The sequence below is a fragment of the Chionomys nivalis genome, chromosome 6 (assembly GCF_950005125.1).
Source record: "Chionomys nivalis chromosome 6, mChiNiv1.1, whole genome shotgun sequence".
Lineage (NCBI taxonomy): Eukaryota > Metazoa > Chordata > Mammalia > Rodentia > Cricetidae > Chionomys > Chionomys nivalis.
Window position 1 is genome coordinate 65720310 of NC_080091.1, and position 25674 is coordinate 65745983.

At 41.6% G+C, this 25674-nt stretch overlaps 1 protein-coding gene across 2 annotated transcripts in view; it reads left to right on the top strand.

The window, feature by feature from the left end:
• Nucleotides 1-25674, top strand: part of Nwd2 (NACHT and WD repeat domain containing 2) — a 144820-nt gene that overhangs the window by 60067 nt on the left and 59079 nt on the right. The gene's annotated exons all lie outside the window — the stretch shown is intronic.

Here is a 25674-nt window from a genome sequence, read left to right on the forward strand (position 1 = left end):
TCTCTCTCTCTCTCTCTCTCTCTGTGTGTGTGTGTGTGTGTGTGTACTCACATGTGCATGTGTGTGCAGTGCATACATATCAGGGCGGGTACAATGCAGAAACCAGAGAAGGACACTCTATCTTCTTCTGTTTCCCTCCATGTGATTTTTTGAGACAGGGACTCCCATTGTCCTGGTTAGTTTTTTGTTACCTTGAAGGAAGCTAGCGTTTGAGAAGAGAGAATCTCAATTGAAAAGATGCCTCACCAGACTGATCCATAGGCTAGTCTGTGGGGCATTTTGTTGATTGATAATGGATGTGGGAGGGCCAGGCCACTGTGGGTGGTACCATGCCTTCATCGGCAGGCCTGGACTGTGTAAGAAAGTAGACTGAACAAGCCATGAAAAAAAAGGCAGCAAGTAGCACTCTTGTGTGATCTCTGCTTCAGTTCCTGCCTCCAACTTCTTGTCCTGCACATATTTTTGCCTTAATTCCCTCAGTGATAGATTTTATCTAGAAGTAAAATAAACCCTTTCCTTCCCACATTATTTTGGCCATGGCATTTTAGACCAATAATAGAAACCCTAACTAAGACACTCACTGAATCCAAAGCCCACCATCTCAGCTATCCTGCCTGGCCGGCAAGCTCCCAGGATCCTTGTCTCTGCCTTACAATGGTGAAGGTACAGAAACATGTGTTTGGCTTTCTGTGGGTGCTGGGTACTAGAACTCAGGTCCTCTTGCTTTCATAGCAAGTGCTCTTAGCCACTCCCCAACCCAAGATCCATTCTTTAAGAACAAGAGGAAGTTCTTCTTTAAGGGTGTATAGTGTCTAAACTTTAATCACTCTGGTCAACCCCCTCCTCCCTAAGTGGGAGCTCCCAGAAGCCAGCAACCGTGTTACTATAGCTTCATATTATCAACATCTCTTAGAATATCTGGCTCGCAGTAGCTGTATAATAAATGCTGGTTGCCTGTACTGAATATGGTTAGAAAATAGTGAGACAAAGAAACAGAATCTCTGCAGAGCTGTAGAAAACAGGAGTCACCCGTGCAAGTAATGCATTCAATCGCAGGTTTCCTGATAACCCTGATAATGTACTTAATATACTTGAAGTCAATATATCCAAGATATGCCACCAATGTAAAAAGAGTTCCTGAGATATTTTACGTATTTCTGTCTTCCCAAGTGTCGAATCCTAGTATATAGTTCACACAGAAACACATCCCAGTTTGGGCTGGCCTCCTTTCAGATGCTGGACAGTTGCGAATGGACAGGAGAACCCCCAGACTGGGCATTGCAGTTCTGGATGGTAATGAGTTCCTGGTGGGATACCATGACAGGAAGAGACCAGGCTGCACAGTGACAGGCTTCCAGGTGACAGCAACAAAGATAGCAATTAGGTAGATGAGAAATAGCGGGAATGAAGTTCATTTATACATTTAAATATCCAGAAAATCATGAAGAAAATAATTGTCCGCCAACCAAAACATTAAATGTCCTAATTCTGTTTGATTAGTTTGATTGTCACATTGATAGAATGTGTCATCTGAAATGGTTGATGTAGTTACTTCGACTTTCAGAGGCACTGTTCTTTCTTGACTCAGTTGCTATGGAAGGTGATGCAAAAAGACTAAACCTTAGCAAGTCAGAGGCCTGCAGAATCAATGCTTGAAATTATCTCAAATCAAAAGAGGCACCAGATGGTCACACTAGTCTCTCTTACTTCTAAATCTTAATATTCCCTGCATTATGAATGCCATTGGCTACCGTATGCACTTTTGCTAAATATTGCTGCCAAAGCAATTTTCCCCCATGCCTTTGCCATTAAGAACACCGATTTGCTCTCCCAAAAGAACTCCCCATGTCCTGGCTCCACCCCTTCTCCTTCATTTCCTGGGACCAGCTGGTTTCCCAGGAATGCTGGGAGATGATGAGTGGCGCCAGCTCCTGCCAACAGGAAGATCTTGCCCCGTACCTGCTTTTTGCCTTGGGGTGACATTGGGCTGGCACGCCAAGACACAAATATAGTTCATGTTCATCCCTGATGAAGGTTCCATCCTGACACCCCAGCAGCACAAGTCGAGATCTGCCCTCTTGGTGGCCTTCAGAATCAAGCAGTGGCTCAAGCCTTATCTCATTTGCCTTCTGTCAGCACGGAACTGCCACTTTTCAGCCGCTGCAGACCTGCCTTCCATAGTTGCATGAAGACATTTCTTCAAAACAGAACCCATTCTTTTTCTTTATCTACTTCTCCGGACTGCTACTAGTTCCCAGTCTCCAAGACATAAACTCCTTGCTCAGAGTCCACTGTTCACCCTTCTAAGCTTAGCTCCAAACTGCCAGTACTCCCGTCGATTCATATGCTGGGCTGCTCCCAGAAGCTCGACTTTTTCCATTTCAGAAGTCCCTGCCTTGCTTGGGCATCGAAGCCTAACAGCTTTTTTTCTGACCTCTCTCTCTGCCTTTGTCATCTTGTTGTTCTTGTCTAGACTATACACAACTGCTCACACAGTCTCTTTTGAAACAAGACTTGCCAGATTTCATTGATTCTCAGATGCAGGGCTTTGCACATGTATTCCATTTAAAATTAAGATTCAAGACGCAAACAAACGGTATGGCATCATTTAACTGACAGCACATTTCTCTGTTGTTGACCTCTGTGACACCGGAGCTGCCTGCGTTGATGCTACTGTACAGCGCAGCCTATTGCACCATTTACAAATTACATGAGCAACAGCATGGGGTTTCTGTTATATATACAAAGGCTTAAATGCCAAGTGTGCAGATTCCCAGTCCTGTACTCCGGGCTCATTGCTTGACATATGAACTGGAGCTGAGTCCTGTGTAAAATGAGTGGATCAGTACCTACCTTGCAGCATCCCTGTGGGAATTTAGTGGAAGAACGCAGAGTGCCTGGCCCACAATGACACTCAAGCAAAGCTACCTTCCTTGTCTTTCCCACCCTCCATTCTTCCTCCTCCCCAGGAACCACGTATAGAGAAGGGGTGTATATTCCTCTCTTGGCTTTCTGAGTATCATAAAAGATCTTCCATCTAGCTAACTGAAGGTATTTGTCTCTCTAAGGCAGTGGCTCTCAGCCTTCCTAAAGTTGTGACCCACTAATATAGTTCCACGTGTTGCAGTGACCCCCAACCATAAAATTATTTTCATTGATACTCCATAACTGTATTTTAACTGTTCTCATGAATCATAATAAAAGTATGTGATATGCAGGTTAGCTGATATTCAACTCCTGTAAAACGGTTATTCGACAACCCCAAAGGCGTGGCAACCCACAGGTTCAGAACAACTGCTCTAAGGCTGTGTTGTATCTGGAATGGAAGGAATGTCAATGGGGGGGGGGGGGGTATTCATAAAGTATTTATTACATCGCATACAAGAAAGGATGATGCAGTGAAACAAAAACTATAGTAGTCTGTCCTGGTGTAAGAGAATACCTGAGACTAATTTACGAAACATAAAAATATTACTTTGCAGTTGTATGGTCTGGAAAAGCCACAGTCAAGATGGCAGCAGGTTTGGTTCCTGGCAAGGGTTCACCTTCTCTCTCCAGCATGACATCTTGATGCCTGCACCCTCTGGAGAGGAGGAACACTGTGTCCTGCATGGTGGGCAGCGGAAGGGCAGGGAGGGAACCTTCCCTCTAAAAGTGCCCTTTTAAACTTTAATCTCCCCAAAGTAGTGGAGCCCTCATGACCTGCACACCTCTCAAATTCCCCCTCCCCACAGCAGCAATGGTGGAAGCAAGTTTCTAACGCTCAACCGTGGCATTTATTTCCATTTTTCTAACCACTTCTTCAGCAAGTTGGTCAGGCCTGTGACATGCTGCCTCTGGAGTTCTTATTTATGAAGGAAATGGTAGAGGCTTTCATTTGTGTTATTTTGTTTTAAGAAGACAGAGCTATGGGGGCTGGAGAGATGGCTCAGTGGTTAAGAGCTTTACCTGCTCTTCCAAAGGACCTGAGTTCAATTCCCAGCAACCACACGGTGGCTCACAACCATCTGTAATGAGACTTGGTGCCCTCTTCTGGCCTGCAGAGATACATGCAGGCAGAACACTGAACACATAATAAATAAATAAATCTAAAAAAAAAAATTAAAAAAAAAAAAAAGAAGGCAGAGCTACAACCTACCTAACATGGCTGGTAAGGAAGAGGAGGCGATGCGGGGCAAGCTCAGCAGATTTGCTCCATTTCCTTAAGAAGGGAGGTGCGGGGGCTGGAGAGAATGGCTCAGTGGTTAAGAGCATTGCCTGCTCTTCCAAAGGTCCTGAGTTCAATTCCCAGCAACCACATGGTGGCTCACAACCATCTGTAATGAGGTCTAGTGCCCTCTTCTGGCCTGCAGACATACACACAAGCATAATAAATAAACATAATAAATAAATAAATAAATAAATAAATAAATAAATAAATAAATAAATAGAAGGGAGGTGCGTTAGATAGGTGAACATGTAGGATCACTAACTCCCAGGGACACTTGCTGCGTTCTCCGCAAAAGACACTAGACGATCACCTGTAACACTTTGCCCCTACAATTGGCACACCAACGTCTTAGTTAAAATGACAGGAAACCACATAAACAAACACTCCCCAGATGTTCTCCAGTACTAAGAATCATATGGAATAAAATGACCTGGGGTAAATAAGATGAGCATGATCCAAAGGTTCTGAGGCCCTTCATCCAGGACAGGGGAAGTGGGGATTGGTCAGCTGAAGAACCCCAGCCCCTATCAAGCTGACAGGAAATGGCCAGTTCACAATCTTCTCCTGCCCCAAACACAGCCCTGACTGTCTGCATCCACTGCAACTGTATCCAGGGATTCCTACTTTCCCCTTCAGGATGTGAGGTCCCCTGGATGTCACCTTAGTGAGCAATTGGGAAATCACAACATCCCACAAAGGCTCCATTAATATGTCACTCTTAACTAAGGTGTAACAAGACAGAACTAAAAGCCCTTTTTATCCCAATAAAGGAGGGGATTGAGATTTGGGCAGGAAGCCCAAACGTGTTTTAAGCAAAATAATTAATCAGCACTGTCCATGTACGTCAAAGTTGCAGGCTACATTAAATTTTGTGAACCTGAGATCAGCAGGACCCTATAGACACTTAATGCTTTTCTTCCATTGCTTCCACATTCGCTCACCAAAGCATTCACACTCCATCCAGCCAATCTCTTCTATACATGTTTTTAACTGTAAAAATTCCGTATATAACATTTATTCAAAGTATCTTGTTCATATTCATCTCCTACCCTCTCCAGCCCCACTTTGCCCCCAACACATCTCAAATATCCCCCCAACTTCATATCTTTTAAAACAACCCACTAAATGCAATCGATGTTGCCCATATGTTCATGTGTATGGAGCCAGGCACCAAAGCATAGAAAACTGAAAACTCTTGACTGATGGCCAAGAGAAGAATTTTCTGGTCCATCCAAGACATTTTCCTCTATGTTCTACAACCAGAATGTGTGGTGTCTTTAGCAATAGTCTTTTCTAGTTATGGTGGAAAGTTCAGAGCAAGAGAAAAAGCCTGTCTTACTTGGGACGACATCTTCATGTAATAACCCATGTCTTCTGAGAGAGCATTGTTTACATATGTGTTACATCTCTGCGCAAACTCCTCCTTTTAAAATGCTTTGATAGCTTAGAAACTCATGGGGGTCACAAGGCTTCATCGTACATCCTTAATGTTTGTGACTCCACCCCTACCCTCTCCTTTTTCTCACCTCCTGCTCTCATCTCCACTTCAAACTTTGGCTCCCAATGTTCCCTTCCCACTTGTTCTTTAATTTTGCATATGTTCTAGTAACCCCCTTTATTATCATTTTTTCTTTGGTTGTAAGAGCATAGATTTTCATGTTATCCTTCATGCACGCTTCATTTCTGTTAACCTCCCCCCATATCCCACCACCAGCTGCCTGCTTGGGCATCTCAAGATGTGTGTTGTCCCCTGAGCTACCAACATTCCTTGTAGCCTTTATAATTGACACAATCTGTTATGGTGTTCTTGGTCTCCACTGCACCTTGTCAACTAATCACCTTTCTCTATTTCCTATTTATCTAATGGATGCTTCTGTCTAGCGGGAAATGCACAGCGCTTCATTGAATCGCATCACTTCACTCAGGCCAGAGGTCTAATTTGTTTAGTCACTTCGCATCTTAGTGCTGTCCATCACAGCCTAGCCAGACCTTACCGAGTTGATATTCTCTGGGAGTATAAATGTGTGCCATCATCCATCTCCCGTCACTGCGAGAGAGCCAGCTTATTAAAGAGAAAATAAATAAGGATGACAACAGGCAAGGGGAGAAGGAGAGTGTGTACATGACCTTCCTTGTCTAGATTTAATCACAATTTCTGCAGCACGCAGTGGCTCCTCTGAATGGTCCAGCCTGACTTCTTATACAATATTACTGTTGCTCATTTTTGTTTGTGCTCAGAGGCGATCTTGGTATTTCTCCTAAACATGGAGTGGTGGTATTGTGGGAGATTCAGAAGAGCGGTTTTTCTACGTTAAACATTAATTTCTGTTAAACTGTGACTGACTCATTCATCCCCAGCAGTGAAATTCACCCAAGAAAATTTGTCCTTTAGTAAGTAGAATGAGACATAGTTCCCAATTTTCCAATGACATTTAAGGGTCTCAGTTGAATGAACTCATCACAAAGCCTTCTGTTAATCCTAAACATGTAAAATAGTAATGTTTTTCATTATTACTTTCCCTATGTTTATAGGAGGACATTTTAACAGATGTTAAAAAAGTAAAAGAATAGCTTGTATGAAAGGTTCACTTTGTCAATAACTAGGTAGAGACCACAAAGAAGTAGCTAACTCCACTTTACTTATCTATAAAGCATTGCTTCTCCCTGACTCTTACACTCTTTTGACCCCTCAAAGTTTATGTCATGATCTTAGTATCTGTACTCAAGCAGGATAGTGCATGAACAATTTTGTCTTTGCATTACTGTGATATTATTAAAAAGGCCCTCCAACCTCTAGCCCTCCTTGGAGAAGAGGCTATGTAGCTGTCCTTCAAGGTCAAACACACACACACGTGTGTGTGTGTGTGTGTATGTGTATGTATGTATGTATATCACCTCCTCACAGGTGTCTATTCTTGATCTCATGAATCAGGCTTGTTTGGGGTCCTCAGATCTCTATCCTCATAACTTTGGACACTTGCTGTGATGATTAATATTGTCAATGTGAAAGAATCTAAAACCCCATAGGAGACAAACCCTTGGGCATGTTTGTGAGGGATCATTGAGATTGGGTTAATTAGCATGAAAAGATCCACATTCATCTCCACTTGCTAACCATGGATGCAATATGAGCAGCTGCCTCAAGCTCCTGCTGTCATGGATTTTCCCCTGCATTGCAAGCAAAAATAAACCCTTCCTTCCTTAAATCGCTTCAGTCAGTTCTTCTGTCACAGCCACAAGACAAGTAACTAAGACATTCAGTGAGCCCACACTGCCTCAGGAAGAGTTATGAGTCTGGCAATGCCAGTGTTGAATGGTGTCTGACCCAATGTCACTGAATCTCACAGGGCATGAAGTCATGAGTTGGCACCATCAAGAAGACGCAGGTGCTCTGGGCATGTGTCATGAGGAAAGAGACCAGCACTTACTGTCTAGAATTATCAGAAAGGTTTGTCTAAGCTTATTCTTGAAAGATAGGAAAATAGAAAATTACAGGAAGAAGAAACACATTTTCCTCAGCAAATTTGGAGAATTATATTGAGTTTACTACTTATCATGGACCCATCCTGTGGGTTACTTGTATATTAATTTGCTTAATCCTTGCTATGAGCCTAGGACATAAATTCCATTCTTCTCATATTTGTCTGAAGAAATCTAGAAATATGGACATTAATAACTGCTGGTGATCTGCTATAAATAAGAAGCAGAGTCAAGATTTTAAGCAGTTGGGCAACTTCACACCAGTGACTATGTTCTCCCTTATTGTTCCCAACAACCTCTCACATCCCAACACTCACGGTAACATGCTTAGAACCCTGTATACGTATATACAGAACAGTTTGTCAAATGTGTTAAGAGCCCCAGCTCAAATCCCATCTCCAACCGTCACTACCTCTGTGACTTGACAAGTTTCTTAACTAATCTATCCTTCAATTTTTCACCTCTGAAGCAAGAAGTTGCTCTGTGTTGTGTCTGGTAGTTACGTTTGGATTTAAAGGCAGTGTCCTGGTTTATGTGTTTGAAAACTTAGCCATTAGCCAGTGGGATCATGTGAGGGGGATGTGGAACCTTTAGGAAGTTGAGAGACCTTGAGAGCTGCAGCTTGTTACTCTCAGTCCCCACCACTACCGCCTCTAGCTCACTGCCATTTAAGAAGCCACTGCAAGATCCTGCAGCCATGAACTTATCCAATCCAGGCACCATGTCTTCCCCACTGTGATGGACTTTGTCCCCTAGTCCGTGAGCCAAAAAAATAATTTGCTCTCATTTAAGTTGTTTCTGCTGGGTGTTCTGTGACACTGACAAGACACATGGCCGATCAACAGCTGAGCAGTGTGATTTTGATTTTTGAACAATCACGGGTCTATAGAGCCATCAGTGGGCTAGAGGAATTGCTGATGCAAGCAGAGAAATAACTACAGGAGCTTCAGCAGTCATGCAGGAGTTTGTAGAGCCGGGCAGAGTCTGTTGAAATCCCAGTGATGGGCAGGAACACCACCAAATTTCGGGGTTTTCTTTTGGGTATGTCGCTTTGATCCAATATCCTGCCACTGCGAGAGGCTAGTTCCTGCTTGCAGCCAGCCTGGCTTAGACACGGCACACATGCTTAACAGCTCCCATGTTTTCCTTCTCTAGCCCTGGAAAAGTCAAGTCCCTTGGTTCTGTTACCCACAGCATAGAGCTTTCGCAGTCATGGGTTTATATGAGTATAGGCTGAGTTCTTCTTAACACACACTTACTAAAGCTGTCCAGAGGCTCCACCCCTGAGGACATGAGTGGTCAGTTTTGACAAGAAGCTTTGGATGGTGCAGCCTCTACCCTCACATTGGTGAACTCTTCCTTTCCGGCAACCACAGACACAGCCAATGGAGACCTGTTCTTCTATAAACAACCATTTTTATCATTATAATACATGACCCTTAGTCGCTTACATCGTGACCAAGAACATAACTGCAGGTGATAAAAAGTAAGTGTTCTCAATAACCCTAGCTAAAATGAAGCCATTGCTGCTAAGAACCTCACATTGTCTTGTGAGCACTGCAGCTACAAGTCATTCTTCACAGAGTTACTGTGCATAACCCGTAACTTGGCATCGCAAAGAGTGTCTCATAAACCTAGTCTGAATTTCAAAACTCTCCTCTACTTACTCTCCTCTGTGAGATAAGTACTCTGGAAATGCGACGTAAACACCAAGCCAGCTCCAAACAACGTTGCCTCCTGCACGCACTGTGGCTCTCATTGGTGCCATTCAAACTTCCCACACCTGCTTTGTCTTCTTTTGAACAATTGTGTTGTAGCAAATGTTAACACTTTTAAGAATAGATTCTCTTTTTTTTGTTTGTTTGTTTGTAAAGAGAGATCTTTTTAAAATGCTACCTTTTCATCAGCCTTCATTGTCCGCCATGGCACTAGGTTTCGATCCTAATGCATGAACTGGCTTTGTGGGAGCTTAGCCTGTTCGGATGCTCACCTTCCTGGACCTGGATAGAAGTGGGAGGACTTTGGTCTTCCCGCAGGACAGGGAATCTGGGCTGCTCTTCAGTCTCGAGAGGGAGGAGGAATGGAGTGGAGGGAGGCGGTGAGGAGTGGGGAGAGGGGGAGGGGAGTGAGGGGAGGGGACGATGTGTGGGAGGAGGGGAAGGGAAATGGGAAACGGGGAGGAGGTGGAAATTTTTTTCAACAACTAAAAATAATAAATGAAAAAATGTTTTCTAAAAATAAAATAAAATGCTAGCTTTTTAGTTAACATGCAAAATAACGGGTCTCACCATACCATTTTCATACATATTTGCTCATATTTACCTCGTTGTGTCTCTCATCCTCCTCCTACTTCTCTTCAAATACTCCTGTTCCCATAGCTCTCTCAGAAACACACACACACAGAGCAATATATATTACCAAATCTAGCTTCTATATGAAACAAAATATGCTATATTGTCTTCATACCAGTATTCTTTCTTGCTTCCCCTCCATTTCAATTCCCTCTATCATTGCCTCCCCTGTGGGTTCATAAGATGATAGATAGATAGATAGATAGATAGATAGATAGATAGATAGATAGATAATAGATAGATAGATAGATGATAGATAGATGACAGATGGATAGATAGATAGATGATAGATAGATAGATAGATAGATAGATAGATAGATAATAGATAGATAGATAGATAGATAGATAGATAGATAATAGATAGATAGATAGATAGATAGATAGATAGATAGATAGATGATAGATAGATGACAGATAGATAGATAAATAGATAGATAGATAGATAGACAGACAGACAGACAGACAGACAGATAGATAGATGATAGATTCTTCATATGAAAAAAAGTCATAGTCAGCTGTGAGTCTGGCTTATTTCATTTAACATTATGGTCTCCAGTTTCATTTTCCTAAAAGTGACATAACTTCATCTTTTGTAGAGGAATAAAGCTCTATTATGTATTTATACTGCATTTTCTTTGTTTGTTCTGAGGAAGGGCAGTGCAGGCTATTTCCATATTTTGGCTATAGTGGATAAGGCAGCCGTAAACATGGATGTATAAGTATTGCTGTGGTGAGCCTACCTGGCTTCTTTCAGCTGTATTCCCATGACTGGCATAGCTGGATCGCATGTTAGTTCTGTTTTCTGTTTTTGTTTTTGAGGACACCCCATACTGATCTCCAGAGTTGCTGTGCAAGATCTAATTCCCAAAGACAGGACAGTGTGTGCTGGTCTTCTTCTTCCCATGCTCACGGTCATTTGTCATTAGTCTCTTTGATGATGGCCGTTCTCACTGGAGTGATATAGAATCTCAATACAGTTTTTATTTACATTTCCCTGAGGGATAAACGGGCTGAGCATTTTTATTAGTTTATTGGGCATTTGTGTTCTGCCTTTTAAGAACTGTCTCCTCACTTCGTTTACTCGGTCCTTGGTACGATGATCTGTGGAGTCTGGTGTTATAGGTCCCAGCATTCTCCCCTGTGTGATGTGCACTTGGCAAAGATTCTCTCCAATCTTCTCCCTGCCTGTTCACTCTGTGGTTTGTTTCCTCTGCAGTGCAGAGGGTTTTTTAATTCCATGTGCTCCCACTTGCCAATTTCTGTAATTATTTCCTGAGCTATTGGAGTCCTTAAAAGAGATCCCTGAAAACTGTGTTTGATGTGTGTAAATACCAGGAAAGATGGAGACATACATTTTTTTAATCCAAAATAGCAAGAATGTAGTAAGATTATTTTTAAGTGTAAAGTGAGATCACTGCCAAGGAAGAACTGCCCAAAGCAATACAGAGCCAGTAGATGAGTATGAGCCTCCCACTATGTTAAATAGCAACAATTTTCACTTCAGTATGGAGTTTGTTTTAATAATAATAATATTGGAGACCTGGCTCATTGGGCCAGTGCAAGCACAAGGACCTGAGTTCAGATCCCAGCACCCACATAAAAAGCTGAGTGTAGCTACGAGCATGTTTACAATTCGAGTGCTGCAGTGGGCAGAGACAGGGAAATAAGTCGGACTTCTGGCTGTCAGACACCAGCCAGCCTAACCTCCAAGTTCACTGAGTGACTTTGTCTCAGAAGAATAACCCAAGAGGAGTATTCCACTGGCCTCCAACCATGAACAGATGTGAGCACCACATGTACAAACTCACACCACACACACATACACAACAATAACATATACAAATAATATCAGTCATGTAATCTCTGACTTTTTTGTTTTATATTCAGATAATGTTCTGTAATGTGGAGAATTTTGTCAAGGAAACATTTTGGTAAACATTTTCTCAAAGGCTCTTTGCAACTAACTGATAGTGTTAGGGCACTGTAAATTCAAATTTGATTGTGCTCTTTTGCAAGGTGAACAGTAGTTTTATAATGCTGGTGTTTCTTTAGATGAATTTCATCTTATTGCTGGGGAGGACTTTTTAGGACTTTCTTGGCAGATTATTTTGTTTTCAGATCAATTGAGCATATTATAATTAGCAGGATAAATCAACCTCCCTAAGAATGAAAAGAAATGAGATAGTTTTAAGCAGAATAAAATAAAAGTCAAATTACTTCTCTAAGTTTTCGACTTAAGTGACTCCATAAATAAAGGCACATAGAGTGTGCAATGGACAAGGTAGTACGTAGTGCAGCAAACAGCAAAGTGCATGATGGGAGCTGCCGAGCCTGGGCATTAGGCTCAATGCTAAACTTAATTTTTCTAAGTGTATAATAAATCTTGTCTTGTTGAGCACTTTAGTTCCAAGTGGTTTTTGCCAGTTATTGATCGTGTAGATAGATGGCAGATCTCTTTGCCCAAAATGGAGTTTTGTATTGCATAAGTTCTGTGTTTCGTGTATTTATTCCCCCAGCCCCTGCTGTCTTCTCAGTGGCTTGACTTCAGCTTTTTTTTTTTTTTTAAATCATTGAGCGCCCATAAAGACATACGGGAAAGAGCAGTTTAATGGAGAAAAATTGGAGTCAGGAGAACATTTAAACAAAGCTACCAAGTGAAAAGGTGGGCAGCTCATGAAGGCCTAAGATAGGGTACTGGCGAGAAGACTGTATGGACGATAACTGGGACAAAAGGCAAGGGGCAGGAAAGCCATGGTACACTCTGCCTTCCACAACGCATGAGACCAATGAAAGGAAGAGCCCTATCGGACATTTGTATCCTGGTCATTTGGTTCACACCTACTGAGATCCTAATATTGATCCCTTAATACTCTAGGTACTTGATTTAAACATCTATTATTCTTGCACCCAAGTACACTATGGGCAGGCAATGTAAGAACAGTAGAAAATTACAATATAAATAGATGTACAAAGAACCATTTTGAAATCACTTTATTAAGATACAATCTTAAACCATATGAATCAATGGGACATTTTTCTATATTCAGTTGAGTGGCAATTAGAAAAATCAGTATTAGAGCATTTCTGTTCAAACAAAACCCTGTGCCTATCATATAGGCCCACCTCTTGCCCCTCTCCACTGACTCTAAGGAACCACTCTTTTATGTTCTATCTGTATGTGCTGACTATTCATCTAAGGGGGATCACGTAATCTGTAGCCCGTATAACTGGCCTCTGCCAGTTAGTGTTTTCAAAGTTCACCTGAACTGTAGCTTATAACCGTTTCTCCTTCCTTCTCTTGCTACCGAGTGATCATGTGGTTCAATGCCAGACATCTCTGTATTTTCTGGCTGCTATAAAGAGTGAGTGCCCCATGAACATCCAAGCGTGGGTTCTCACTTGAACACGTGTGGTCATTATTCTTGGGTTTGTTTCTCTGGAGAGTATTGCTGGGGCAGGGATCAACTCTGACCACTTTAGTAGCTGCTGGACCCATCACAGTGTCTGAGCCACTCTATCTCCACCTGTAATATGTGGTGGTTCCAGCCTCTCCTCATCTTCAGTCTTCTTGATTATAAGACACCCTTGAAGAGACATAATTGTGATCTTATCTTGGTTTTGGCTTATGTTTCCCTGATAATAATAGTTAGTATCTCTTTATGATTGTCAGAAATATATATATGTATATATATGTGTATATATATATTCTTTGAAGAATATTTATTCAGATTTTCTGCCCACATTTAATTATTATTTTTCTGTTTCTATAGAGCCATCAACATTCTTTATGTAGTCTTGATGTTCTGATTTATGATTTTCTTCCTTCGTGAAGCTATTATTTTCATTTCTTTGTTGTCTGTTGCTGTTTTCATTGTAGTATATCCATGTACATAGTACCGAGTTTCCTAAGGATATTGTCATACAACCACACAATGTATTTGAACATATTGCCCTGTGTGCTCCCATGTTCCCCTTCATCCCTCCCTTCAGTCCTCTTCACCTCCTAGAAAGTTTTCCATGTATTATGCACATATGTGATTTTCTGTACCTATAAAAATAATCAAGTGGTCAGTCAGATGGCTCAACAGGTAAAAGCATTTGCTGGACCAGTTTGGTAATAAGCTTTTGATCTCTGGAGCTCACATAGAGGAGGCAGGAAACAACAGACTCCACATATTTGTCCTTGAATCTCCACACAAATACCACGCATGGCTAGGCGGCGGAAGCACCGGCGTGCAGGCAGGCCCAGGTGGCGGAGGCCCCGGCAGGCAGGCCTAGGCAGCGGAAGCACCGGCGCACAGACAGTTCCGGGTGGCGGAGGCACCGGCAGGCAGGCCTAGGCGGCGGAAGCACCGGCGCGCAGGCAGGCCCGGGCGGCGGAGGCACCAGCAGGCAAGTCCGGGCGGCAGAGGCACCGGCGTGCAGGCAGGCCCGGGTGGCGGAGGCACCGACAGTCAGGCCCGGCAGGCAGGCCTAGGCGGCGGAAGCACCGGCGCACAGACAGTTCCGGGCGGCGGAGGCACCGGCAGGCAGGCCCGGGCGGCGGAGGCACTGGATGCAGGATAGTGCGGGCAAGAAACAGTGAAGCCTGCACTGAGAACAGATTGCCCCGCTACAATTAAATCAAACCCAATAGATAGCATCGGTAAGAGGAGATGGGCAGACGCCAAGGCAAGAATTCACCCAACAATCTGAAAAACAACATGAAAACACCAGAACCCAATGATCTTACAACACAAGGACTTGAACACCCTAACACAGGAGAAGAGGAAAAAACTGACTTTTTGAAAGCAATAGAGTCCCTTAAACAACATGTAAAAAACGCCCTCATAGAAATGGATGAGAAGTATAACAAAAAGTTTGAAGAAATGAGTAAATACGTAAATGATACCCTGGGAAGCCAAGAAAAAACGATCAAACAGGTAATGGAAACAGTCCAAGAATTGAAAACTGAAATGGAAGCAAGAAAGAAAACACAAACTGAGGACCAGCTGGATATGGCAAATATAGGTCAACGAGCAGAGACTACAGAAACAAGCATAATCAATAGAATACAAGAGATAGAAGAAAGAATCTCAGATTCTGAAGACAACATAGAGAAAATAAACGGACTGATCAAAGAAAACACCAAAACCAACAAATTCTCATCACAAAACATTCAGGAAATATGGGACACAATAAAAAGACCAAACCTAAGAATAATAGGGATAGAAGAAGGAGAAGAGGCACAGCTCAAAGGTCCAGAAAACATTTTTAACAAAATTATGGAAGAAAACTTCCCCAACATAAAGAAAGATATTCCTTTGAATATTCAAGAAGAATACAGAACACCAAACAGACTGGATCAAAAAAAAACGTCCCCTCGCCATATAATAATCAAAACACAAAATATACAGATTAAAGAAAGAATATTAAGAGCTGCAAAGGAAAAAGGCCAAGTAACTTATAAAGGTAAACCAATCAGACTTACACCTGACTTCTCTATGGAAACCATGAAAGCCAGAAGGTCCTGGATAGAGGTACTACAGAAACTAAGAGACCATGGATGCAAACCCAAACTACTATACCCAGCCAAGCTATCGTTCACTATCAATGGAGAAAACAAGACATTCCAGGATAAGAACAAATTTAAACAATACGTTGCCACAAATCCAGCCCTACAGAAAGTAATAGAAGGAAAATCACAACCCAAGGAATCCAACATTGCCAACACTGCCTACAATAACCCAGGCATCTAGCGACCCTTCAACAGCACAACTCAAAGAAGGGAAACACACAAACTCTTCTACCAAAAGCAGTAAGAATAACCGGAGTTAACAACCACTGGTCATTAATATCACTTAATATTAATGGTCTCAATTCACCGATAAAAAGGCACAGGCTAAGAGATTGGATACGAAAACAGGATCCAACAGTCTGCTGTTTGCAAGAAACTCATCTCAACCACAAAGACAGGCATCTACTCAGAGTAAAGGGTTGGGAAAAGGTTTTTCAAGCAAATGGTCCTAAGAAAAAAGCAGGTGTGGCCATACTAATTTCTAACAAAACTGACTTCAAACTAAAATCAATCAGAAGAGATCGACAGGGACACTTTATACTCATAACAGGAACAATTCAGCAGGATGAAGTCTCAATCCTGAATATCTATGCCCCTAATATAAAAGCACCCACCTATGTAAAAGAAATATTGCTAAAACTCAAGGCAGACATCAAATCACACACACTAGTAGTAGGAGACTTCAACACACCTCTCTCACCAATGGACAGGTCAATCAGACAGAAAACTAATAGAGAATTAAGAGAATTGTTGGAGGTAATGAATCAAATGGACTTAACAGACATCTATAGAACACTCCACCCAAATAGGAAAGAATACACCTTCTTCTCTGCAGCTCATGGAACCTTCTCGAAAATTGACCACATACTTGGAAACAAAGGAAACCTCCACAGATACAAAAAAATATCAGTGTCCACCTGTGTCTTATCAGATCACCACGGATTAAAGTTAGAAGCCACCAACAAAGCTACCCCCAGAAAGCTGACAAACTCATGGAAACTGAACAGTCAACTACTGAACCAAAGAAATTAAGAAAGAAATTAAAGTCTTCCTTGAATTTAATGAAAACAAAGAGACAACATACTCAAACCTATGGGACACGATGAAAGCAGTGCTAAGAGGAAAGTTCATAGCACTAAGTGCCCACTTAAAGAAAACGGAGAAAGCATACATTGGGGACTTAACAGCACACCTGAAAGCTCTAGAAAAAAAAGAAGCAGACGTGCCCAGGAGGAGTAGAAGACTGGAAATAATCAAACTGAGGGCAGAAATCAACAAAATAGAAACACAGAAAACAGTCCAAAGAATCAATGAAACAAAAAGTTGGTTCTTGGAGAAAATCAACAAGATTGACAAACCCCTATCCAAACTAATTAAACGACAGAGAGAGAACACGCAAATAAACAAGATCAGAAATGAAAAGGGGGACATAACCACAGACACAGAGGAAATTCAGAGAATCATTAGATCTTACTACAAAAGCCTGTATGCCACAAAACTGGAAAATGCAAAAGAAATGGACACTTTTTTAGATAAGTACCATATACCAAACCTAAACCAAGACCAGGTGAACGATAAATAGACCTGTTAGTCGCGAAGAATTAGAAACAGTTATCAAAAATCTCCCTTCCAAAAAAAGCCCAGGGCCAGATGGTTTCAATGCAGAATTCTACCAGAACTTCCAAGAAGAGCTAATACCTATACTTCTTAATGTATTTCACAATATAGAAACAGAAGAGTCATTGCCAAATTCCTTTTATGAAGCTACAGTTACCCTGATACCAAAACCACACAAAGACCCAACCAAGAAAGAGAATTACAGGCCTATCTCACTCATGAACATCGACGCAAAAATTCTCAATAAAATACTGGCAAACCGAATCCAAGAACACATTAGAAAAGTTATCCATTATGATCAAGTAGGCTTCATTCCAGAGATGCAGGGCTGGTTCAACATACGCAAATCTATCAATGTAATCAACCATATAAATAAACTGAAAGAAAAAAACCATATGATCATTTCATTAGATGCTGAAAAAGCATTCGACAAAATTCAACACTCCTTTATGATAAAGGTCTTGGAGAGATTAGGGATACAAGGGGAATACCTAAATATAATAAAAGCTATTTACAGCAAGCCGACAGCTAACATTAAATTAAATGGAGAAAAACTCAAAGCCATCCCACTAAAATCAGGAACACGACAAGGATGTCCACTCTCTCCATACCTCTTCAATATAGTGCTTGAAGTTCTAGCAATAGCAATAAGACAACATAGGGGGATCAAGGGGATCCATATTGGAAAGGAAGAAGTTAAGCTTTCATTATTTGCAGATGATATGATAGTATACATAAGCGACCCCAAAAACTCTACCAAAGAACTCCTACAGCTGATAAACACCTTTGGTAATGTGGCAGGATACAAAATCAACTCCAAAAAATCAGTTGCCTTCCTATACACTAAGGATAAGGAAGCAGAGAGGGAAATCAGAGAAGCATCACCTTTCACGATAGCCACAAATAGCATAAAATACCTTGGGGTAACTCTGACCAAGGAAGTGAAAGATCTATTTGGCAAGAACTTTAAGTCTTTGAAGAAAGAAATTGAAGAGGACACCAGAAAATGGAAGGACCTCCCTTGCTCTTGGATTGGGAGGATCAACATAGTAAAAATGGCAATTCTACCAAAAGCAATCTATAGATTCAACGCAATCCCCATCAAAATCCCATCAAAATTCTTCACAGATCTGGAGAAGACAATAATCAACTTTATATGGAAAAACAAAAAACCCAGGATAGCCAAAACAATCTTATACAATAAAGGATTATCTGGAGGCATTACCATCCCTGACTTCAAACTCTATTACAGAGCTACAGTACTGAAAACGGCTTGGTACTGGCATAAAAACAGAGAAGTCGACCAATGGAATAGAATAGAAGACCCTGACTTTAGCCCACAAACCTATGAACACCTGATTTTCGATAAAGGAGCTAAAAGTATACAATGGAAAAAAGAGAGCATCTTCAACAAATTGTGCTGGCAAAACTGGAAGTCAATCTGTAGAAGAATGAAAATAGATCCATATATATCACCATGCACAAAACTCAAGTCCAAATGGATTAAAGACCTCAATATCAGTCCAAACACACTGAACCTGATAGAAGAGAAAGTGGGAAGTACTCTACAACACATGGGCACAGGAGAACACTTCCTACGTATAACCCCAGCAGCACAAACACTAAGGACATCATTGAATAAATGGGACCTCCTGAGACTGAGAAGCTTCTGTAAAGCAAAGGACACTGTCACTAAGACAGAAAGGCAACCCACTGACTGGGAGAAGATCTTCACCAACCCCGCAACTGACAAAGGTCTGATATCCAAAATATACAAAGAACTCAAGAAATTAGACCGTAAAAGGTTAATCAATCCAATTATAAAATGGGGCACTGAGCTGAACAGAGACTTTTCAACAGAAGAAGTTCAAATGGCCAAAAGACACTTAAGATCATGCTCAACTTCCTTAGCAATCAGGGAAATGCAAATCAAGACAACATTAAGATACCATCTTACACCGGTCAGAATGGCTAAAATCAAAAACACCAATGATAGCCTCTGCTGGAGAGGTTGTGGAGAAAGGGGCACTCTCATCCATTGCTGGTGGGAATGCAAACTTGTGCAACCACTTTGGAAAGCAGTGTGGCGGTTTCTCAGGAAAGTCGGGTTCGACCTACCTCTCGACCCAGCAATACCACTATTGGGAATATACCCAAGAGATGCCCAAACATACAACAAAAGTATATGCTCAACTATGTTCATAGCAGCATTGTTTGTAATAGCCAGAACCTGGAAACAACCTAGATGTCCTTCAATGGAAGAATGGATGAAGAAAGTATGGAATATATACATATTAGAGTACTACTCAGCAGTAAAAAACAATGACTTCTTGAATTTTGCATACAAATGGACGGAAATTGAAAACACTATCCTGAGTGAGGTAAGCCAGACCCAAAAAGAGGAACATGGGATGTACTCACTCATATTTGGTTTCTAGCCATAAATAAAGGACATTGAGACTATAATTCGTGACTCTAGAGAAGCTAAATAAGAAGGTGAACCCAAAGAAAAACATATAAGCATCCCCCTGAATATTAACCTTCATCAGGCGATGAAAGAAGACAGAGACAGAGACCAACATTGGAGCACTGGACTGAAGTCTCACGATCCAAAGGAGGAGCAGAAGGAGAGTGAGCACGAGCAAGGAACTCAGGACGGCGAGGGGTGCACCCACACACTGAGGCAATGGGGATGATCTATCGGGAACTCACCAAGGCCAGCTGGCCGGGGACTGAAAAAGCATGGGACAAAACCGGTCTCGCTGAACATAATGGACAATGAGGACTACTGAGAACTGAAGAACAATGGCAATGGGTTCTTGATCCTATTGCACGTAATGGCTTTGTGGGAGCCCAGGTAGTTTGGATGCTCACCTGGATGGAGGTGGGTGGTCCTTGGACCTCCCACAGGGCAGAGAAACCTGCTTGCTCTTTGGGCTGAGGAGGAAGGAAGACTTGATTGGGGGAGGGGGAGGGAATGGGAGGAGGTGGCGGGGAAGAGGCAGAAATCTTTAATAATTAAATTAATTAATTAATAAAAAAATCAGCAAAAATAAAATAAAATAAAATAAAAAGTTATAATGACAAAAAAAAAAACAAATACCACGCATGTCCACACCCATAGCCATAGTCACATTTTAGCAGATTCCTCGGCCTTTTATTATACAAAAATATGTCATGTGTATGTATTTTATTTCTTTCCTAATTATTCTAATAAATGTTCCAGCACAGTGCTCAACAGACATGGTGAGTGTGGGCATCTTCTTTTCTTTTAAATCATAAGAGGAAAACTTTCAGTTTTTCTCCATTAAGTTCAATGTTGACTGTCAGGTTTTCACAAATGTGTTTTACCTGGTTGATAAAGTCCGTTTCCGTTTCTACATTTTTAGGTATTTTTATCATGAAATGTAGTTCAATTTTGTCAGTTTTTTCTCTGCCTATTAAAATGACCATGTCAATTTTATTGAAATGATCATGTCCTTTATTAATATATTGCATTAGCCAATTTGTCTAACATTTTAACCAGCCTTGGATTCCAAACAAGCCTTACTTGGTTGTCTTGTATAGCCAGATTTCTATGTTGAAAGTTTAACTTTCTGATATTTTTTATTGAGGATTTTTGCCTTTAATCAAAAAATATCAATCTATAATTCCCTTAGGATTTTCTGTCTAGTTTTGTCCCTGAGTCACACTGTGCTTAGAAAGGGCCCTCTCGATTCATGGGTTTCCCTGGGAAGGGGACATTGAAGAGATCTCCTGGGTAAACTGGGAGTGGGGAGGGGGAATGGAGGGATGGGGACTTGAGGGAGCGAGCGGGTTGGGCAGGCTGGGTGCGGGAGGTGGGCTGGAGATGGGACAGAGTAGGAGAGTAACAAAAGAGACCTCTTGGGGATCAAGAAGAAACCTGGCACTAGGGAAAACCCCAGCAATCCACAAGGGTGACCCCAGCTAAGACTTATAACAGTAGTGGAATGGGTGCCTGAACTGGCATCTACCATAATCAGAGTGGTGACTGCCCTAGTTGTCATCAGAGATACTCTATCCAGTAACCAATGCAAGCCAATACAGAGATCCACAGCCAAGCACTGGGCTGAGCTCCAGGAGTTCTGCTGAAGAAAAGGAGGAGGGATTGTATGAGCCAGAAGAGTCATGATGGGGAATCCCACAGAGCTTGTTGGAGCTCATGGATGCTGGTCCAATAGTTAGGGACCCGCAATGGGACTGAACTAGGCCCTCTGAATGTGTGTGACAGTTGTGTCTCTTGGTCTCTTTGTAAGGCTCCTAGCAGTCAGATCAGGACCTGTCCCCTGGTACTTAGCTGGCTTTTGGGAGCCTGTTGTCCCTGCTGGATTACCTTGCCCAGCCTTGACACAAGGGAAGGAGCTCTGTCCTGCCTCAACGTGATGTCCCATGCTTTGCTCAAGCCCATGGGAGGTCCGGCCCCTTTCTGAATGGAAATGGAGGAAGAGCGGAAAGGGAAGGGCAGGTTTGAAGCTTGGTGACTGGGAGGAGAGAGGGAGGGTAAAATTCGGTTGGTATGTAAAATAAATAAAAAATGTTCTTTAAATAACTTTTTTAAAAGTTAAAAAAAAGAAAAGAAAGGGCCCTTCTCCTTCAAATCTTTGGAATACTTCTGAAGAATTGATATTAATTCTTCTATAAATGTTCAACAGTCATTACCAGCATATCATCTGGAGCTAGGCATTGCCTTCCAGCAATACTTAATGCATTATTTACTATTCGATCTCTTCATTTTTCTTTTTTTTAATTAAATTTATTCACTTAGATTACATCCCAACGAGTTTCCCTTTCCACTTCTCTTCCCATTCCCTCACCCTGCCTCCTTCTGCCCTCCCCCAGAATCCCAGAATCCATTCCTCTGTTTCTGTTCAGAAAGGGACAGGCCTCTCATGAGCGTCAACAAAGCATGGCATATCAAGTTGAGGTAGGGCTAAGCTCTTTTCCTCATATTAAGGCTTGGTAAGGCAACCCAGTATGAGGAATAGGTTCCCAGAAGCCTGCCACCATGTCAAGGACAGACCCTGTTTTCACAACAAGAACCCCACAGATAGACCAAGCTATACAACTGCTAGAAATATGTAGAAGGCCTAGGTCAGTCTGGTGTAGGCTCCCTAGCTGTCAATCCAGTGTCTGTGAGCTCCAAAGAGCCCAGGTTAGTTTTCCCTGGGGTTCTCTTGCGATGGCCTTGACTCTCCTGGCATGTACAATTCTTCCTTCCTCTCTTCAACAGGATTCCTGGAGCTTGGTCTGGAGCTTGGCTATGGATCTCTGCATCTGCTTCCATCAGTTACTGGACAAAAGCTCTCTGATGACAATTAGGGTAGTCATATATCTGATTCCAGGAGATGATCAGTACAGGCTACATATCCATTAGGCTAGGAGTCTTAGCTGGGGTCACATTTGATCTCCTCTTAAAGATGTGTATGTACTGTATAATCTGGAGTCAGCTCCACTAATTTGTATCTCCTTAGCAATTTTCTCATTTCATCTCAGTTCTAACTTATTGTCATGCAGTTGGTTGTTCCTAGCATATTCCTTTGTAGTGGCTATTCGTTTAGGGTAGATAATAATAACATTTCACTCCTGGCATTAGGGTTTGGAGTCTCCTTCTTTCAGCACCATTGTAATTTTCACTAAAATTTTATTCTTTTAGCCTTTTCAATAACGTTTTATTTTGTTGATTCCCTACATTTTTCTGGTTCATAAATTTCCATGATGAGCCATTACTTCCCCCTTTCTGATTGTTTTCATTGTTTGTTTGGTTACAGCGTTTGCTCTTCTTTTTCTAGTATCTTCAAGGGGAAACTGAATTTGGGAGGTAGGGGAGTGAGAAGAGTGGAGAGAAGGGATGCACTGAATGAGAGAAGAATCTATTTTCAATAAATAAAAAGAGAAAATTTTAATATAGTTCTTCTTAGCCACAGTGTTTTTCCTGGTGCTGCATTGACTGCCTCCTATACTTCAGTCTGTTATGTCTTCACCTCCATTTGTCTAAAGTTTTTCTTTCCTTTGTGATTCCTGGACCTATGTGCCATTTAAAAATGCTGCCCTTTCTCATGTCACCATCTTTGAAAGTTTTCCTACTAGTTATTTCTTGGCATGTCCACCTCTATTGTGGTCTACGTTCACTGAAATGTCGCTCTACAGTGTATGACTTCATTCCCAGCCAGTGTTGGTTAAGAAGATGAAGGCATGGTCTGTGTGTGGTTGCTATGTTGTATGTAGCCCAATCAGTAGTACCATTCATACGGCAATGAATTTGAGTGTTTTGATGCTCTAATGACAGGTGGCTGGAAATGCCCTGTTTTAGAGGCTGGAGAGTTGGCTCAACAGCTAAGCACACTTGTGGTTTTTGCACAGGACTAAAGTTCAATTCCATCACCCAAATTGGCAGCTCACAGCAACTGTTAACTCCAATCCTAGGGAATCCAACATCTTCTTCTGATCTCAGTGGGCACCAGACAAGTAGGTCATACACAAGCATACATCCAAGCAGAATGCTCAAACACAAAATGATACACTATCTAAATTCTAAAAATATATTAAAATGTCCTGTTTTAACATTTATATTTTATATATTATCTGTAACAGTTTTTATATTGTAATAGTTTCATGGCAATGAAATTAAAATATCTAAAGAAGAGGCATTTTCTAAATCCCACAAATGGAATGTGGTCAAATTATTTACTGAGTACTTACTTTACAGTCTTGTCTGTCCTATTTTCTTGAAAGATGCCTTCTGTGCCCTCCTGAAACTCAGTGACATACAACTCTGTTCTCTGGAATTCAGTAATGGGGCGTATGCTATTTCTCCACTACCCGGACTAAGAGTCAGCAACTGCAAGGAGCCAGAGAGCCCTTGAGAAACTGAACCTTACATCTCTGCTTACTTGTCTTAATTTTAAATAGCCACAGCTAGCAATTCTCTATTGTAAGGAGGCTGCTTGTGTGTTCCCGGCTACCCTCTGCTTGTTCATTTCCTGGCCACCCAGACTCCCAAAATAACCACACAGAAACTGTATTAATTAAATCACTGCATGGCCAATTACTCAAACGTACGTATTGCTAGCTACCTCTTACATCTAGAATTAACCCATCTCCACTATTTTATATTTTACTACAAGGTTCATGACCTACCGGCAAGATTTCAACATGTCTGTCTCTGGCAGTGGCTCCATGGCTTCTCTCTAACTTTGCTGACTTTCTCCCAGCATTCAGTTTAGTTTTCCCCACCTACCTCTATTCCCTGTGTAGGCCCAAGACAGTTTCATTATTAACCAATGGTATTCACAGAATACAGAGGGGAATCCCACATCAATTCTCCAATTGATCAATCAGGTTATCACCTCATTGTCAGATATCCGCCCCACACACTGTGTAGTTTATGTAGTTATAATGTAGTTTAAGTAGCAGAGTCTCCCAAGTCAGCATGGAGAGTTTCAGATATGCTAGAAGTCCTGGAATGAGCTGTGGGACTATTTTTTTAAAGATTTAATGTCTGTCAGTCTATCTGTGTGAGCTTTGTAACTAGAGCTGTGGCCCACCAATCACTGATGCTGGGATCCTAACTCTGTGGTCCTTATGATTGAACAACAATGGCAAGTATTCTTCACCAATGAACCAGCTCTCTCTCTCCAGAGCAGTCTCTCGCCACTTCTTCATGGGAATATTTTTTTAAAGATACTATTATGGGTCTATTAGGCAATCCAAGAACTCAGATTCAACATGTCAGATATCGAGTAGAAACACAACCTGTGTGGGAACCAGAATGCAGAGTTCCTGGAATCTGCCTGCATCACAGAGGACTCCCATTCTTTCGACTCCTTTCACCCAAGCCCAGCCAAACTGCAAGGGAGGCAGGAAGCTTCTCTTTTCTGATGTGGGAAACTAGGGAAGGAAAAGCAGCAACCTTCAAAGCTTGGGCGGAAACAGTTACATTATGCAGATATTGCTGAGCAAAGGGAATGAATGAACCCATGTGGCTCTGCACGGATCTTTTCATAGAACTGCCTTCTGAAAGTTTTTACAGACTTAGAAAATCTTCCCAGGGAGTGTTTGAAGTCAGGAGATAGAGGGCCCTATTATCCTCATCTCTCAGTAAGGCACACCTTTCTATTTTCCAATAAGGTTCTTCAAATATGTATTGATGAAAGCCAAATTGTTCATAGATAAAACAGGCATAGCCAAAATATTGCATCCTCTGGAATAAAACGTGATATTAGCAGAAGGGAGGGTTTTTTTGGTTTCTTTCTCTTTTCTAAAGAAGTGTAAATGTTTGATGTCAGATCAGTGTCTTTTCTTATATTAGCACATGCAGTAGATAATATTTTACAGTGTGACTTGTCATGAGTAATATGCTTAGTTTATCCCAGATGCATTCAGTTTTGCTAGTTCAATGTAATTAAATCCTACACTCCAGAACCTCCTCCACTTACTGT